The sequence below is a fragment of the Ambystoma mexicanum genome, chromosome 5q (genome assembly GCF_040938575.1).
Source record: "Ambystoma mexicanum isolate Mex_15411 chromosome 5q, UKY_AmexF1_1, whole genome shotgun sequence".
Lineage (NCBI taxonomy): Eukaryota > Metazoa > Chordata > Amphibia > Caudata > Ambystomatidae > Ambystoma > Ambystoma mexicanum.
In genome coordinates this window covers 109,468,935-109,485,138 of record NC_090933.1, presented here as the reverse complement: position 1 = coordinate 109,485,138, position 16,204 = coordinate 109,468,935, and the positions used below count along the sequence as shown (strand labels likewise).

General features: G+C 48.0%; 1 protein-coding gene across 1 annotated transcript in view; it reads right to left on the bottom strand.

The window, feature by feature from the left end:
- Positions 1–15,972, bottom strand: part of LOC138497270 (uncharacterized) — a 385,925-nt gene extending 369,953 nt beyond the window's left edge. The window contains exon 1 of the mRNA XM_069620617.1: positions 15,813–15,972. The gene's annotated coding sequence lies outside the window, so the exon portion shown is untranslated. The remainder of the gene's footprint in view (positions 1–15,812) is intronic.
- Positions 15,973–16,204: the final 232 nt, after the last annotated feature.

The window sequence follows — 16,204 nt, the reverse complement described above, 5'->3', positions numbered from 1 at the left end:
CGTTACTACAGGCATAAAGAGGTGGGTGTCAGTCTTGTCCCGGAGTCGAGCCTGCTTTGATATGGCATTCTGGACTGGGTTATTATCAGGGCATTAAGTAATGCTAGCTTGCCAGTGGGCTGCAGGGGCGATTGATAGGCATCGTGCAATGTCCTCTTACAAGCCCCCGCCCTCGGCAGTTTATAGGGAAGTATAGAATCGGACAAAGCGTTCAGTGATCAACAGGATTGATCAGCACCCCCCCACCACACCCACCTATTCTGATCCTCAACTATCCTCTCCGTTTCCGCAAGCGTGGAGCCAGCATGATGTGGGCCTCGTCACCCCTCTAAGAATTATTGCTTAAGAAACTGAAGCTGGCGCAGTTGGCCCACGCCATCCACACCCAATTCCCAGACACGACAGACATACCCCCATGCTCTCCCATTGAGACCAATATCCTCCCCCAAGGCATCCCTTCAAAGGTCACCTCCACTCTCCATCAGGCCCCCAATTCTTTTGGGACCCCGCAGCTTGACGGGCTCAAAGCAAAGTGGGAAAGGGATGTGGGTCAACTGGAGCCGGAGGACTGGGTCGATGCGTTGATGTCCCCCAGGGAAATTGGGATAGAAAATAACTCAGGCTAATACAATTGAGAATTCTCCACCGCTCTTATCACTCATGGGCTGCAATGGCCAGATTTGGGGGGGGGGGGGGGGGGGACTAGATGATGGGACATGTATCAGATGCAAAACTGAGTCCGCCACCTTCTACCATATGATATGGGAATGCCCAGTGTTGCAGCTCTTCTGGGGGGACTGTATTAATATGATTTCTGCCGCCATGGGAACACCAATCCCTAGGGACCCCAAAATGGTACTCCTGGGCATCTGGGGGGAAGTAGACCTGACAAACATGGGAAAATGTTCCTGTCAATAGCATTAGGGGCTGGCAAGAGACTTATCGCGGCTAAATGGGGTTCCGCAGACCCACTGTGCCTGAACCGATGGAGGAATGACCTGAACAGGTGTGCGGCGTCGGAACGCCGGATCTACAATGCACGGGGTTGCCCCCACAAATTCAGGAAAATATGGGACAAATGGCTTGATGCGCAGTAAACCCTGTCGGTCGATACAGCTCAACATCTTGATTAATTTTATCTGCCTGCCTTCACCTGCAACTGTCCTTGGCCCTGCGATGCCCCTCTTGCCTTTGATATTGTCTTTGATGCTGCTATGCCTTTCTCATTTGTTGTATGCCGATTCATGTTTCTTGTTATGTTGTTATGCTTTAAAACTCAATAAACAGTTATTAAAAAAAAAAAAAAAAGAAACTTGAAGCTGGGTTAACGCATTATTGTGCCTTATGTCATTCAGTTACTTGGGTAGGGTTTCCTCTTTAAGCTATAAGGGCTAGTTCTTTGTTTGATTTCCTTTTTTAGTGCGGATTCTCCTAACGACCGATCCTGTTCCTGAACGCTCCCTCCACTATCCAGACGCCCAGGTAAGTGGTTTTAGCCTTTTCCCATACTATGTTGCTGATGGTTAAAGAACCTCATCTTCTCGACAAGAGTCTCTGAAGATCTTATCTTTGTAGACAGTTATAGGATTCCAGATGCAACTGCTATCTGTCTGCGGGGTGGGGTACTAGGTCAAGTTCTAGTAGGCACATCTCGTGATCTGACCAACCCACAATCTCAATGGCAGCCGCAAGTATGGCATATTGGCTCGCGGCATCCACTAGAATATAATTGATTTGAGAGTATGTTAAGTGTGGTGTGGAGTAAAAGGTGAAAGCCCGGATCTACAGGTGCATCTCCCTCCATGTGTCGATCAGATAATTATCTCTCAAGAGATCGGGGAATTTTTCACTGCTCAGACAGTGGTGGGTGGGAGGGTCCCAGTCCATAGTGGGGTCTGATGTAACATTTAAGTGCCCTCCGCAAACAAACTGGCCGGCCTTCGAGGCGTCAAGAAAAAAGGTCCCTACCAAAGGCCATCTGGTTCTGATTGGGTGCACATGTTGAGCAAAGAGTCACTGCAAGTGATCTCATCTTTCCATTGAGCCTGATGCATCTTCCCTCGTTTCTACAGATCTGCTCTACTTGGAGGCCTAAGAATTTCCGATATATAATGCCCACCCCACCTTTCTTGTACTGACCTGAGGCCAACAGTGCCCCTTTCAGTTTGTTCCCGCCTACCCTGAATTCTTATCCCCTTTTGAACATAGACACAAACAATCACTGAAGTAAAGCAAAATACAAAATCAAAACCGCTGAAATAGGAAGGTACAGGTGAGTATAAGCACTACAGGTGCACCGATACATCTTAGGGTTGGACTTATGAAGTTACAATTGTATGGGGCGTTGTGCTCAAGAGTACAGCAAAATTCCATACAGTTTTGAGAAGCTGGGGAAAAAAATGAAGGTAGGGTCCGTCTCTGGATCCAATGAGCAGTTCCAAGTGTTAAGACAAGTTAAACAAACGTGTCCACACCTACAGAGTGCTCGTGTGAAAAAGCAATGGCAACGCCAAACTAAGTGTTAGTCAAGGGCCCTCCTGGAACTAAAATCCAGGCTGCTTATCAACATAGACATGGGAGTATCTACCATGCTCATGTTGCTGGACCGTGCCGCGTTCGACCTGGTTGACCACACGTCGTTGGTCACCAGGCTCGAACAAGTGGCAGCTTTTTCCACCAAATCCTCTCACTGGGTGGCCTCTTTTCTCAAGAGCAGGGTCAGTTGTGTATGCTCAGACCTAGCTGAAGCAGACAATCCCGATTGAGTATGGAGTCCCACACGGTGCTGGTCTTTCGCCCTGTTTTTATAATATCTTTACCGTCCCCTTCTCTATGCTGGTGCATGAAAATATCGGGTTCACTAACTCGCAGATGATAACCAATGCATCATTCCCCTTACGGGAGACCACACACACAAGATGAAGAGCGTATCAACAAAGTCTACACCTGTATCAATAATTGGATGGTACAAAATGGACTGGCTCTCAACAGAATTAAAATGGAGCTTATGGTTGTGGGATCCCCTAATCAGATCTTAAAACTCGACACCAGGTATAGCAAAATTCAGCTTGGCGAAATCAAACTAGACACACTCAAAAAAGTTAAGTCGCTAGGGGTGAATCTTGATCACCATCTTTCCATGAATGCTCATGTGGGAAGTGTTGTATCTGGGGCAACCTACTACCTTAAATTCTTCACTCACCTTAGACCTAGGATTTCTCAGGCCAACGCCGAAACACTGGCGAGAGCCATAGTAGGCACAAAAATTGATTACTGCTGCAGCATGCTGACTGGTATCAGCAAAAGGGAGCTAATCGACTGCAAGTTATCCAAAATGGTGCTGCGAGGGTGGTTACAGGCCTTTCCAGGTGGGACCATGTTACACCAGCAAGAAGAGCTTTACACTGGCTACATGTAGAGGCTAGAATCCAGTATCGCCTTATGCGCCTAACATTCAAGAGCCTTTTGGGCATTATGCCCCGTTACTTCAAACTCATTCTGACTAAGTGTTCTCCTCGTGTTCTTAGGTCTCAGTATACCAATATGCTCTTAATTCCTAAAAGCAAATCCTTGAAAGTGGAAAGGGGTGCACTTGCCACAGCAGCCCCTATTGCCTGGAATCGCCTTCCCCTGGACCTTAGATTGGAACCTACTCTCGAGGCCTTCAAAAGAAAGCTAAAACATGGCTTTGAATAAAGCCCAGTTGAATCTTTGGTTCTCTCCTCCAGCTTTATCTGCGCATATATTTTTTTGTTGTCTAGTCTCATCCGCGCCATCATGCCCACAGGTTCATTGCTGCGCAGTACAAATGCAATAAAGTAAAGTAAAGGGAAAAACAGAGTGCACCAACTGTACAAGGATAAAAACTAGCACACGTGGTAAAAAGTTACTAAAAGTTGTAACAAAGTAACTAGACTAAGGGAAACAATGTTTCCCAGTACTGACAGCCTGAAGGACACTCCCCATAAAAGATGAGCAAAAGCCAGGGCTTCACTACAATGCAGAAAGAACAGGTCAGATGCAACAAATTTGGGGGTCCATAGAAAAAGGAAGGAAACGTTTAGTAGAGGACTCTTTCCTAACAATCAGCAAATCTCTAATGGATGAGATGGTGGTGCTGTGTCTCAGGTCTGCTGGGTTAAGTTAAAGTGAGTGGTATAAGAACGGATGTGTAGCATTCCGAGTTACGTTGTCATGTAACATTGTATAAAGGGGGGTGGGGGGTTTGTAGCATCTGGGACTTCAGACAAGTATGACACAGCAGGAACACTAATACAAGCAAGTAGAAAAGGAAACTTCTTTATTTCTTGTTACACGATTCAGTTAGGCAGGAGAGTGCAGGCTATACAGCCATTAGGTTCAAGCTCCAACCCTTAAGTCCAGTACAACTGACTAACTGGAATCTGAGGCTTTGCAGGTAATACATTCTAAAGCACCTTCAACAGTAAACAATAGTAAGACAGGATTCTACTGTTAAGCAAGATGTTCATTAAGTGCTAAATCTCCCTCACTTGTGAGACCCCCAGAACTTTGTTGGATTTGTGGATTATTTTTCCTTGTTCCCCAGTCAGTAGAAATCTTTCCCCACTCGCACTTTCTGTGCATTGTTGCCCTTGGGACTCATTTTATCTGGCTTACCTTGTCTGAACTACAGTTGCCATGGGCAGAAAGGGTAATTCTATCCTCTCTACGTATTAATTGGGGAGATCGGCACACTGCACCTTATGTGGAGTGCTGGAGAGTTACAAGGTATACACCTTTTCTCCCTACAGCTATAATATGTGCTACAAATGACAAGTTTACCCTAAATTGTTGGTTGCAGCGCACCTTTTTACTAATTGGGTGCACCTTACTCAAAGGCTGTTCCCAAAGCAGCGGTAAAGGCATCCATTTCTGCAAAATGGTCCTTGGCTTTTTTCACCATTTTTTTGTTACTTGTCCTTTCCCTCTACTCTTCAGGGTGAGAAATTCCTTTGTGCAGGTTTTTTCTTCAGCGGGAGGGCTTGGGCAAGCCTGCCCAGGCTCCAGAGTGTTTGAGAAGGCAAGAAGTGAGGGAGGAGTCCAAAACCATGCAGTCCTGTCTGTCCTGCCTGCTGGGATCCAGTTCCAACTGGGAGGTTGGTTGTCCCCCCCCCCCCCCCATCAGGTTTGACTGTTGCACGCCTGTTGATTGGCTGGGTTCCTGTACAAAGGTCCGATCCTGGCAGCTGAGGAGGTAGTCGACCACTGGAACCAAATCCAAAGAGGAAGATGAAGAAAAGCAGTCGGGTGATTTCCAGCGACCGGATACCCTGCTGTATAACCGGAGCCTGCGGTTACCCTTCCTTCCAAGCGACCTGGGGGGTCCCTAAAATATCGACCCAGAGCCTGGCCACTGAACTCAAGACCACCTGCATTTTGAGCCATCCCACAGCGTGCTGTGACCTTGCTCGGCTGCAATACCCCAACAGGCGGACCTCGAGCAATTGCGTGTTTTTCCGAATTCTGCTGGACCCCCGAGACTTGATTTGAGTCCTTGAAGTCCCCTCACCAGAGTGCTTGACCAGATTAGCGAACAGACTCCAACTGTGATAATGGCACCAAAACCAGAGCAGCATCTCTTGCCTAGAGCCTTCGCATTGATTGCTGGTGCAAATTTCCTTTCTTCAGTCACCAAGACAAGGAATTCAAGGACCAGGTTTTTGGCTGCAGATTCTGAAGATCCCCTGCTGCAAACTCCTTTTCTGTGCTGAGGTACTGTTGGCTGGGGTATTACTTGTGACTAGGTGTCCTCTCATCCAGTTCACCCAGGCCCAAGACTGGGATCCCTCTAGAGCAGCAGTATTCAAACTGTGGGTCGCGACGCACCCAGGGGTCCGCAGGTGCATCCCTGGGGGGCCCTGAGAGCTGTGCATGAAATATAACATTTTTTTAAAGTTTTTTTTAGATTGGAATAAATGGGCAGGGGTGTCTCACATGGTCGGGCTGAAGCATGAAACTGTCCCAGGCAACAATGAAAAAGTGGCCTGCAGTCGTAAAAGGACATTCATTCCTTTCGTCACAGACGGGGCCTCATTAAAACTATGGCTGTACGGTAACAACGGTGCTACCGTACCGCCATAGTACGAGTTGTGCTCGCGGGTGCCCGACAGCCCGCCAGGTCTGACTTGGCAGGCCGTGTGGCACCCGCGAGCACAGCTCATCGGATGCACCAGCACTGTTATAAACAGTGGTCCGATCTCCCCATTCCCGTTCAGCCCAATAGGGATTCGAACGGGAAACGAGATGGCTCAGACGAAGCTCCACCTCATGTACCTATGGCCAGTAGCCTCACCCTGCCCTTAAGTGTAGCAAGTTATTGTATTCGGCATTGGCACTGGATTACTCTGAAGAGTCTAAGAACTTAGTAAAACTACTAGCCGGAAGCAAGAGATGGACACTACCATGTGCCAATCAGAGTGGGGCCATGGATTGAACGAGTAGGGGTGCAGATTTTGAGAGAGCAGGCACAGGCAGGGTCCTTAATGAAGGGGTTAGCTAAAGTGAAACTCTGCTGCTACCGGTTTGGATTACCAGTATATCCTTTAAAGTTAAAGAACATGAAGACAATCGAAAAGAGGTCAGACAAAACAAATTCACTGAGGGAATGCAAGACATGTTACAACGTTCCTCCACGAGTGAAAGTCAACTCGGAAGTGCACGGCAAAAGTTGGGCACAGAGTGTGAGCAAGGGCCTCCACAGCTGGGGAAGGCATGAGGTACCCTACCAGGCACAGGACAAGACTTGCCATAACACATTACCATGCACGCTAGACAATAAGTGGCCATGAACGATAACTTAAGGAAGCAGACATGGCTTTGTAGGCCCGAATACAACCTTCAGAAAAAGGTCACGTTACCTCCCCCTTCACATTGAAAGAAGCGTCACATTACATGTGCTGCTGGATTGGGAAGTCCTAAAGATAAAATATTTGAAGTGCATTTCCAAAACTCTCTCTATATCTTGACCAAGCAAGAACCGCAAGTGTCCATGTCATGTGCTAAAAGACAACCAAGTCATAAAGGATCACAAGTAGAGCCACAGATATGCTTCTTGTGGCTGTGCTTCTCAAAGGGGGAAGCAGCCACCCATATCTCAACCTGGGAGGGCGGGAGAACCGCCCAACTCACCCCAGCTTGCTTTGCCTGCGAGTGTGCAATACAGGCAGTTGGCCCATTTTGAAGCAGAACAAACAATAGCCACAATACTTACAATAAGGTCACAAAAACCTTCCGTACCTTATACCAAGCAAATTTAAAAGTGGCTAATGGAGCAAGCCCGTGAGGGAACAAAAGTGAACATCCTTAATAAACCACTGTAAAAATGTTTTAAACCACACCTTAGCACATTTCAAACCACACCTTCCCATATACTCTTGGGTACACTGTGCTTAGGAATGCTTTTTATTTATTGTACCCATGAGGCATAGGAAAGTGCGGTTTAAAAACATTTTTACAGTGATTTATTAAGGATTTGTGCCCTCCAGGCTTGCTCCATTAACCAAGCAAACTGAATTGGTCTGCGAACATATTGCCCCCTTTTACCTCTTAAATGTAATTTTGTTTAGAAAAAACGCTAAGGTTTTTGGCTTCCACTGTGTAAAGTTGTGGAGATGATATTGGGTTACTCCAAATCCTGCCAGGCTCTACTATGCTATAAGTAGGTGCTAAATAGCTTCCAGCTCCCCAGAATTTTGTACCCTGCAGTGCGCATGTGGGGAACAGAGGTTGCAAGTGACTTATGCCTGGATAGTAAATTACAACATTGTGTACCCCTGGATAATAGTATAACATTTGAGAATAAGCGAGTCTCACCTGGACCCAAGATCTGGCAGAAGTTTGAGTAACCCAATATCAGTTCAACTTTACAAAGTTAAACTGAAACACCTTTATTTACTAAACAGAATAAGAGGTAAAATAGGGCAATAGCCCAGCAGAAAAATCAGTTTGCATTGCTCTTTGGGTGTATACTCTCAAAAGACATCTAATAATGTTCAAGAAGACATGCTTTGCTGTTGCGACAAATTTATGAAATGTGTTCACTCAGATTATGGGATCCATACCCCCACCCACAAATTCAGTGCAGCAAGATACCTAGTTTTGCTTGGTGGGTGCTAATGCCTTGTGCCAATTCATTCCATCACAACCCAAAGTCACCCATGAGTATTCACTTTCAGGGTGCAAAATTAGCAACACTGCAATCCATTCCCTATTAATAACAGACTATTGGCGAGAAAGATGAGGTGACTTAATGGCTGGCTGGCAGCATGCAATATGAATTTGTACCCATACACCTTTGTTAATTCCTTCCAACGGCTTCCTGTGGAGATTAAAATTACAAATCTTACTGCGCCCAAACCCAATATAAAGCTTAGAGAAAACATCTTGAGCCTCAAAATGTCTCAAAGTTGCAAAGCAAGCTGTGTGTGTATTGCCCTTTGGTGTCCATACCAGCAACAACACATTCAGAAAACAACCAGACAGGGTTGCTTTGCAAATTAGCCTCTTACATCACGCCCCCCCCCCCCCCCGCACAGGGAACATTCCCTTTTCAATTGGTTAGATTTTTAATAACACTTGACATACAACTAGAACAGCAAGGGTGACAAGACAGCGCTTGCTTACCGCTCTCTTCACCATAACCCACTGTGGTCTGCACATATAATCCCCAATTATCTCGAGCAACCTTTGTGGCATCCAAACCAGGCAAGAACATACCATGTGGTAAGCCTATCCACAACATCTCACTTTTCTTCTGCACTTCTCCGATATACCGTATCTGACTTCTCTGATATACCTTATCTGACCAACTTTCACCTGCCACTTGCTGGCTGGCTACCATGGAGTATCGCTCTTATTTTATTTAATATGTATTCTGTCCTCTCCGCCACACTTTCCACCCCCATGCACTTTTACCGTTTTCCATGCACTTGCGCTTTAATGTCACTGGGCCTAGTATAGTAAGATTGACGTTTCCTTTTTTGTTCCCCTGCCTTTTTGCCTGGTCGCGCTCTGAAACACCTGTGTATGAGCGCAATATAAATAAAATAATTTAATTTCAAGTGGCTGCCCGATCAAGATGGCTGCAATGGCTTGAAGCTCTGCACTGATGGAGCCACAACGAGGGTTTCTTGCCTAGTATGAACTGCCAGAGTATACTACAATGAGAGCACGAAAAGAGATTTGTCCTGGGCGCGATTTGGCCGGCAGCGCCTTGCAACCTGCTGGAGGACCCTGTACCTGCTGTTGTGGGAAGCGGTGGCGACCAAGTTCAGCATCGGCCCGCCAGGAGCACAGGAAGATCCCGGAGCAGTAGAGTCTGGTGCGGCAAGGGATCCATGCTGACAGCAGTGAAGCCCTGGTACGATGTTGGGGGCCTCCCAGTGTAGGCGAGCGACCGGCCCGCTGGCAAGCGAGCAGGAACCCAAGTTGCGGGGCAGCCATGCTCCAATGTAGCCTGCAACATTGGGAGGGATGACTTGGGAGGCCTCACACTGCTTTCCTGTGCTGTGGTAGGTATGACCCGGCAAGCACCAGGCAGACTAGAGGGTGCGCTTGATACTGGGGAGCGCACTCACCATGGAGTACCAAGCCTGATCTAGAAGTGCCCGATTTACATCTGCCGAGACACAGTGAAGACAAGCAGAGGAAGCCATTTCGGGCAACTTTAGGGTGCCATGGCAGAGGGCACCTGCGTCCATCTGTGCACTATGAAGATGTGCACAGCTCATGCATTGGTAGTATATATAAAAGAAGGTGTAAACACCAGACAATATATCCACAGGACCGAGTTTTGCATGGATTGATGGGCATGAAAACTGGGGCCACCGTTGAATTTGAAACTCCCACAATTGTGTTGCGCTGTGTTCGGTTCATGGGGCTTTTGATAAGTAGTCCCTGTTAGGAAAGATTCCATAATTGTATGTAATTTCCCATCCATGTGTCAACCCCCAAACTTTTTGCTGCCGTTTACACCCTGATCTAAACTTTGCCAGAGAAGCACAGCCCTCAGCTGCACTCCTCTGCTTACGCAGACTTTTTATGGGAAACTGACATGCCCTTAAGACAGTCAGTACTGGGAGACTTTGTTTCCCTTAGTCCTTGGTGTTGCAGCTTTTGTGCAACATATAACAAGAGTGCAATGTTACTTTACAGCACCCTTGGGTCTCTAGTCTTTCCTAAGGCCCTAGAAACTCTCACTGGACTTTTTATGAACTGTGCAGATGTGACATAGGCAGGACTGGTGGCAGCTATTGTTTTCATATATTTTTAACCCTTTCTTGCCATGTTAACCGCGCTTAACACCTTTGGCACAAATAGGTGGCCTGGCTCCCAAAATCGACATGCCATGAGGTTCTTTGTCCTGTCCTTTGGCCATCTTGCCCCTTCGCCTTCAGAGTTCAGAAATCCTTAACAGTCCCAATTGAAAGGTCTATGGCAGAGTCAAGTGGAACAAAGGAGGCCTCATGCAAGCCCTCATATTGATCGAAGTCGAAACCAAAAAAAGGCACACCAAGATCCAACCTTTGTTTGCCCATTGCTGACAACTAAATCAATGCTTGCTCCAGACAGACCATCACCAACACTCTCTTTGCTGTTCCTTCAACTAACCTATGGAGCCCATATGGTATCCGTCCTCTCCCCCATTACTGGCGGCACTAGATGGGATGTGCTCTTGGCTCAGATGCACCATTAGAACCCTGGGCCAGTGAATACCCCTTTCCTATTGGTCAATTTGCGGGCTATAAGAAACAGTATAGATCGCAGTTTCATTACAGCCCGCAAAGTAGGCCCTTTTTTGTTGCTCGGAAAGTCGAGCACCAGGAGTGCTTCACTCCCCTCTAGTGGTCTTCATTAAAATAAGATTTGTCTACAAATACCATGCTTTTTCGTTTTCTTTAAATGCACGATGGCTGGGAGTTGCAGTGAAGTCAGAGAAGGACCCCTTTGCTTGTCCCTCACTCCCAGGGCCACCCTTAGCAGCAGCAGTGCCCTAAGCGAATTGGCACCCCCCCCCCCCCCAGTCCCTGCACGCCCCTGGTCAACAGAGGGCACACCACATTTTTTTACCCCCCTCACTACTGGAATAGGGTGTTCATGCTAATGTACGAGTGCCCTATTCCAATGCAAACGCCTCATGAGGTAATCATGTGAATAGGGTACAGATGCAGAGCATAAGCACCCTAGGACGCCTGCTGCGCCTTCTCCCACTATGCTAGTTCAGGGGAGCCCTTGAAAGACTCCCCAGAGCTGGCGTGGCAGGGGGTGTAATTGCACCCCAGGCAGTCACCTGGCCTGCCCTGCTCACCCCCCCCCACCATTCTGTGAGCCTGAGCACTCACCTCAGGCTGTGCTCTGTCCTTTCTCTGCTACCCCTCACTCTTCTGTGGTCCTCACTTGCCTTCCCTGTACTCCCCTGGTCACCACCACTCTGCCGTACACTCACACCTGCTACATATCCCCCTGAGGGCATGTTTCCAACCCCCCTGTGCTCCTTTATACACTTAAATATTCCACGTGGAATATTTAAGCTCCCCCCACCCTCCCAAAAAAACAAGTAAAAAAATATTTTTACATAAACTGTGTGTGTTGCCGATGGGGTCTAATAGCTTTATAGACCTCGCCCAGCACTGTAGTTATGGGCCCACGCTTCACCGAAGCCATTAACTGCCTGTACGGCCCTCGCTGCAGGGCTATAAAGCTATATTAATGTCCATCACCATGGCACTATCATGGCCCAACCTTCTCCATGTGGACAGGCGTCTTCCCTCCCTTTTTAACTTCCCACCCTCTCCCCTTATTGCTTGCCCCCCCAACCCCACCCCCTCAAGGCTAGCACCGCAACATGGGCAACACAGTGGTCTTGTAAGCAAGACCACACAGAGCAACAGAGGTTTGAATCCCGGATCCACACTTCGAACTCACATACGGTATTAAGCGCGATATATAAAAAAACAATTAAAATAAATGCATCCCTCACAAATCTTTAAAAAGGGGGGGGGGGCAACAGCTTCACTTTGCTACCCTCAACCCTCGTTCTGCTACTAAACACTCCTCTGGCATCAGTCACCTCCTTGAAGACCACGACGGCCTCGCCCTCACCGAGACATGGTTAAATGCCAGCTCTGTCACTGCTTTTGACACTTCCCGAGGGCTACAAGATCATGTCCAACTCCAGCTCCCCCCCCCCCCGAACTCGTGGTGGAATGGCTCTGATCTTCCCCAAGTGGGTTCCTGCCTCCTTCATCCCCACTCAATCCTACTCGTCCTTTGAAAGCCTAGCCTAGTCTGCAGGCCATCTACCCCTTCTTTCTGTGTTACTCTTGACCCCCGTTCCTGCCGCCCTCTTCTCTCTGCTTGCCTCCACCCCTAAACTTATCTTTCGTGTTGATTTCAACACCCATCTCAATTCCCCTAATGTGGCCACCACTCTCTTCTGTGACCTCTGAAACACTATCCTCAGCACTGGCCTCCACCTTTCCCGCAAAACTGACATCCTGTCCTCTCTCGGCCCCCTCTCCCTCTCACCATACTCTCCTCCCTCTCTCCCATTGCATCAGATGAGATCTCTATAGTTGCCAGCTCTATGAAAGTCTTCTAACCAGGTGTTACCGTGCTCCTCCAGAACCACCAAGGACAACATTGACACTTCACCCCTACCTTGGTTGACCTCAGCAACCACTCTGGCCACTGGCTCTTTCCCCAGGTCTGCTGCCCCTCTTGCCCAGCCAACTATCGACCCATCACCCCTTTCTTGGGCAAACTAAGAAGCTGGTAATCCCTCCAACTGGCCCTCCACGCTGATATGTCTGGCTGCCTCCATGACCACCAGACCGGTATCAGAGCAGCCAGGGGCACTGAAACACCTCTCCTAAATACCCGAGAAGACCTACTCTCCCGAGAAGACCTACTCTCTAATCTAGATTAACGCCCCTTTTGATACTCCTCGATCGATCTGCTTTTGACACCGTCAACCGCTCATCCTCACAAACCACCTCACAGACAGGGCACTTGCGTGCCTTGCCAGTTTCCTCTCCGACAGACCCTCCCAAGTGCAAATGGGTCACGTCCTCACCCCCACTTCACTCTACATGTGCCGTCCCTTGGGGCTCTTTAACATCGCCATGGCTCTTCAACATCTACCTGGTCCCTCCGATCTCCACCTACTCCCCTCATTTTCGGTGTTATGCAGGCACAAAGCTCTTTCCGATTGCATTCCCCTACCACCGCCTCTTTCATACCAGACTGACTGCTATTCAGGTATGTTCACTCTCTCTCACATCACAGACCTTGCTAAGAAGACGCATGTGGATGGAACGGGTGTAATACGTGAATGGTACAGGAAGTATGTGGATGGTAAGGGTGAAATAAGTAGATGGAGTGCATAAAACAACTTAGAAATACACGGAATGGATCGGAGTACATAGAAATGAATTGAATGCATGGAACAGATTCAAGTGCGTGGAGCGGACTGGAGTGCGTAGAAATGCGTGGAATGGCGATTTACATGGAATGGGTTGGAGTGCATGGAACGTTTGAAAGAGCATGTAACATATCACATCACCATGCTTACTCTCGAACACAGATAATATGACACCATTCGGTATAGCTGTTCTCATACCAACATCTGCCTCATACTCCCCATCACTCTAACTAAACACTAACCAGGGTGTGTGTAACCAGTGTAAACACTGGTTACACACACCCCCAGCCAGGCTTTCTCCTCAGGCCTAACGCAGCCACACTCGGTCTGGATAAATCCTACCAGAACAAACACATACCATCGATCTCTCAACCACCACACCTACCGCTAAGCAGCAATTATTACACGAATGCCACACCAGCTGCACACATCTGGTGCTCCCACACACCTTCGACTCTCTGACTTGAAATTTTATTCCCAAGGGCGTTCAATCTACCAACGCCTTCAGACCATACCAATGGTACATAAGGCGCTATATAAAAGCAAAATAACATACGTCCAATTTTCAGCTTCACCTCCCCAAGAGCATTCTACCTTTCCACATCTTCCCCCAGAAACTCATTTTACCCAGAACCCTCTACATCATGCACAAAGCTGTCTGGGGCCTGGGACCACACTACATCCAGCTTCATTTCCCAAAATACCCCCCAGCCAGAGTCCTTCAATCCTCTAGTGCCCACTCTCTGCTGGTCAAACGTTTCTGGAAGCAGAGTGGGCGGTAGATCCCTCTACTCGGCTGGCGCCTCCCCCTGGAACAGCCCCCCTCCCTCAGACTTGAGCAGGATCTGGAAACTTCTCAAGACCTTCCTTTTCTCCTCTTCCGAGCTAAACTCTCCATCTCAAGCTGGACTGGGGCCTGTTCCCTTCAGAGTGCCAAAGGCCAGGCAACGCCCACCAGCATCCTCTTCCAGCATTTGCCCTCACTTTCCAGGACTACGTCAACTTAAGTCCTCATGCACAGTGCACTCCTACCCTCCCTCTTTCCGCTTTGGCCCTGCCAGCACTTGGCAGCCCCTACCAGAGGGGTGGGGCACCCCACTGATGCACGTCTCCCTCTACCCCACTCATGCACGGTAGTATTGTCACAAGACCAATACAACAGTTTTCTTTCGTTTGCCAAGTCCGGCACCCCCCCCCCCTTTTCTGGATACACCTGTGTATAGGCGCCATGCATGTCCAATAAATAAAAATGGTAGAGTGGCGTTCATCCAAGTGCTTATCACCAGGAACTACATCCTTTGTTCAAGCACCCGTTACGATAGTATTTATCCGTTACGATAGTATTTATGACAACGTTTCGAGTAGCTCAATAGACCTATGCGTTACATACTGCAGCAACTCTAATATATTATGATCAAGACTGCAACGAATACTGAAAGAAAGGGCTTCATTTTGTTTCATGGTATATGACGCAATGAGATAATGTTATGCTACACTGAAAGTAGTACTATAAAGAGTAAGAGTTTCACATGCGAACAGATCCTCTTGTTTATTTCTATAGCCCACACTTTTTAAAAACACGTAAAACCCATTAATGGCGCGATCCCATAGTAACAGAAGGACTTGGCCAGAAGATGAAGCGGCGCATGGACTAAAGTAGTTCAAAGCAGGAAGTAGTCTACGACCGTAAACCTTAAAACGTATAAAACAATTACTGTGTTTCACTTGATAGGCCAGCCACAATGAACAGAGCCTGAACAGAGCCATCATGAGGTTGGGTAAAAAGTTCGCCCAAGCACCCGACCGGCTGCACTGCAGTCGTGTCGCCATTTGGACTAGCGGTCAAACACCAAAAAGGAAATTATTGACGAGAGCTATACAACAAAACCGTAGCCTGTCCCCCTCGTGAAGCTGGCGCGTTCTGTGGCGATATTAATCTAAATCTTAACGAACATTAGCAGTATCCACGGTTTTCTCGTCATTCGGATGACCAGTACTCTGCCCACTCCTGCCTCTTTCTACAACGACAGAATTCACTTTACGTTTAAAGGGCGGAAAAAGCCAATGTTGTTACGGGAAAACTAGTCGCAACACCACACCCCCTGATCTTTTGGCGAGCCCGCTTTTTTTTTTTAATCAAAGACACACCCAAACCAAGTTAGGATGTCAAAATCAAGAGAACACCGGGACTGCTGAGCACACAAGGTAGCGGTATCCTCATCCCCTCCCAGCGGCCCGGGATTCCTGTGTCGCAGCCTTCCCATTCGGAACGCGGGAACAACTATTGAGAGCAAGCTCAACAGTGCACGGGTTACCCCTCCACCCTCTACGGAATTTCGAATGGGGAAATAGAAGTATTGCGTTTACCCACCTCTTTCCGGTGCTGAGGCCCAAAAAAGCCGTATGCTTTCAGCGATGGTACGAAAACGCAGGGTAATGGCGGAAGCGCATGCGTGTTAAAAAGAAACGTGAAAGGAAACCACGACAACGAGGTTGAGTCTGTTTTCTGTGTCAAGTGCGGTGTAAACAGAAGTGCAAGAAAGTAAAGAAGGACGAGACATCAACATGAGTATGTGGCGTTTTCATATGACGTGCGCAGCCAGGCGGCGCACAGTATACGTTACACAGACACAATACACAATTCGAATTGTCAACACATTCCTTCCAGAAAGTCACAGCTCTCAACTCACACGCTTTTGGCGGGTGTCACCCGCCTTGTAAACAGCTGACTCACCCGCCGTGCCTCCTGCACGCCCATTCATT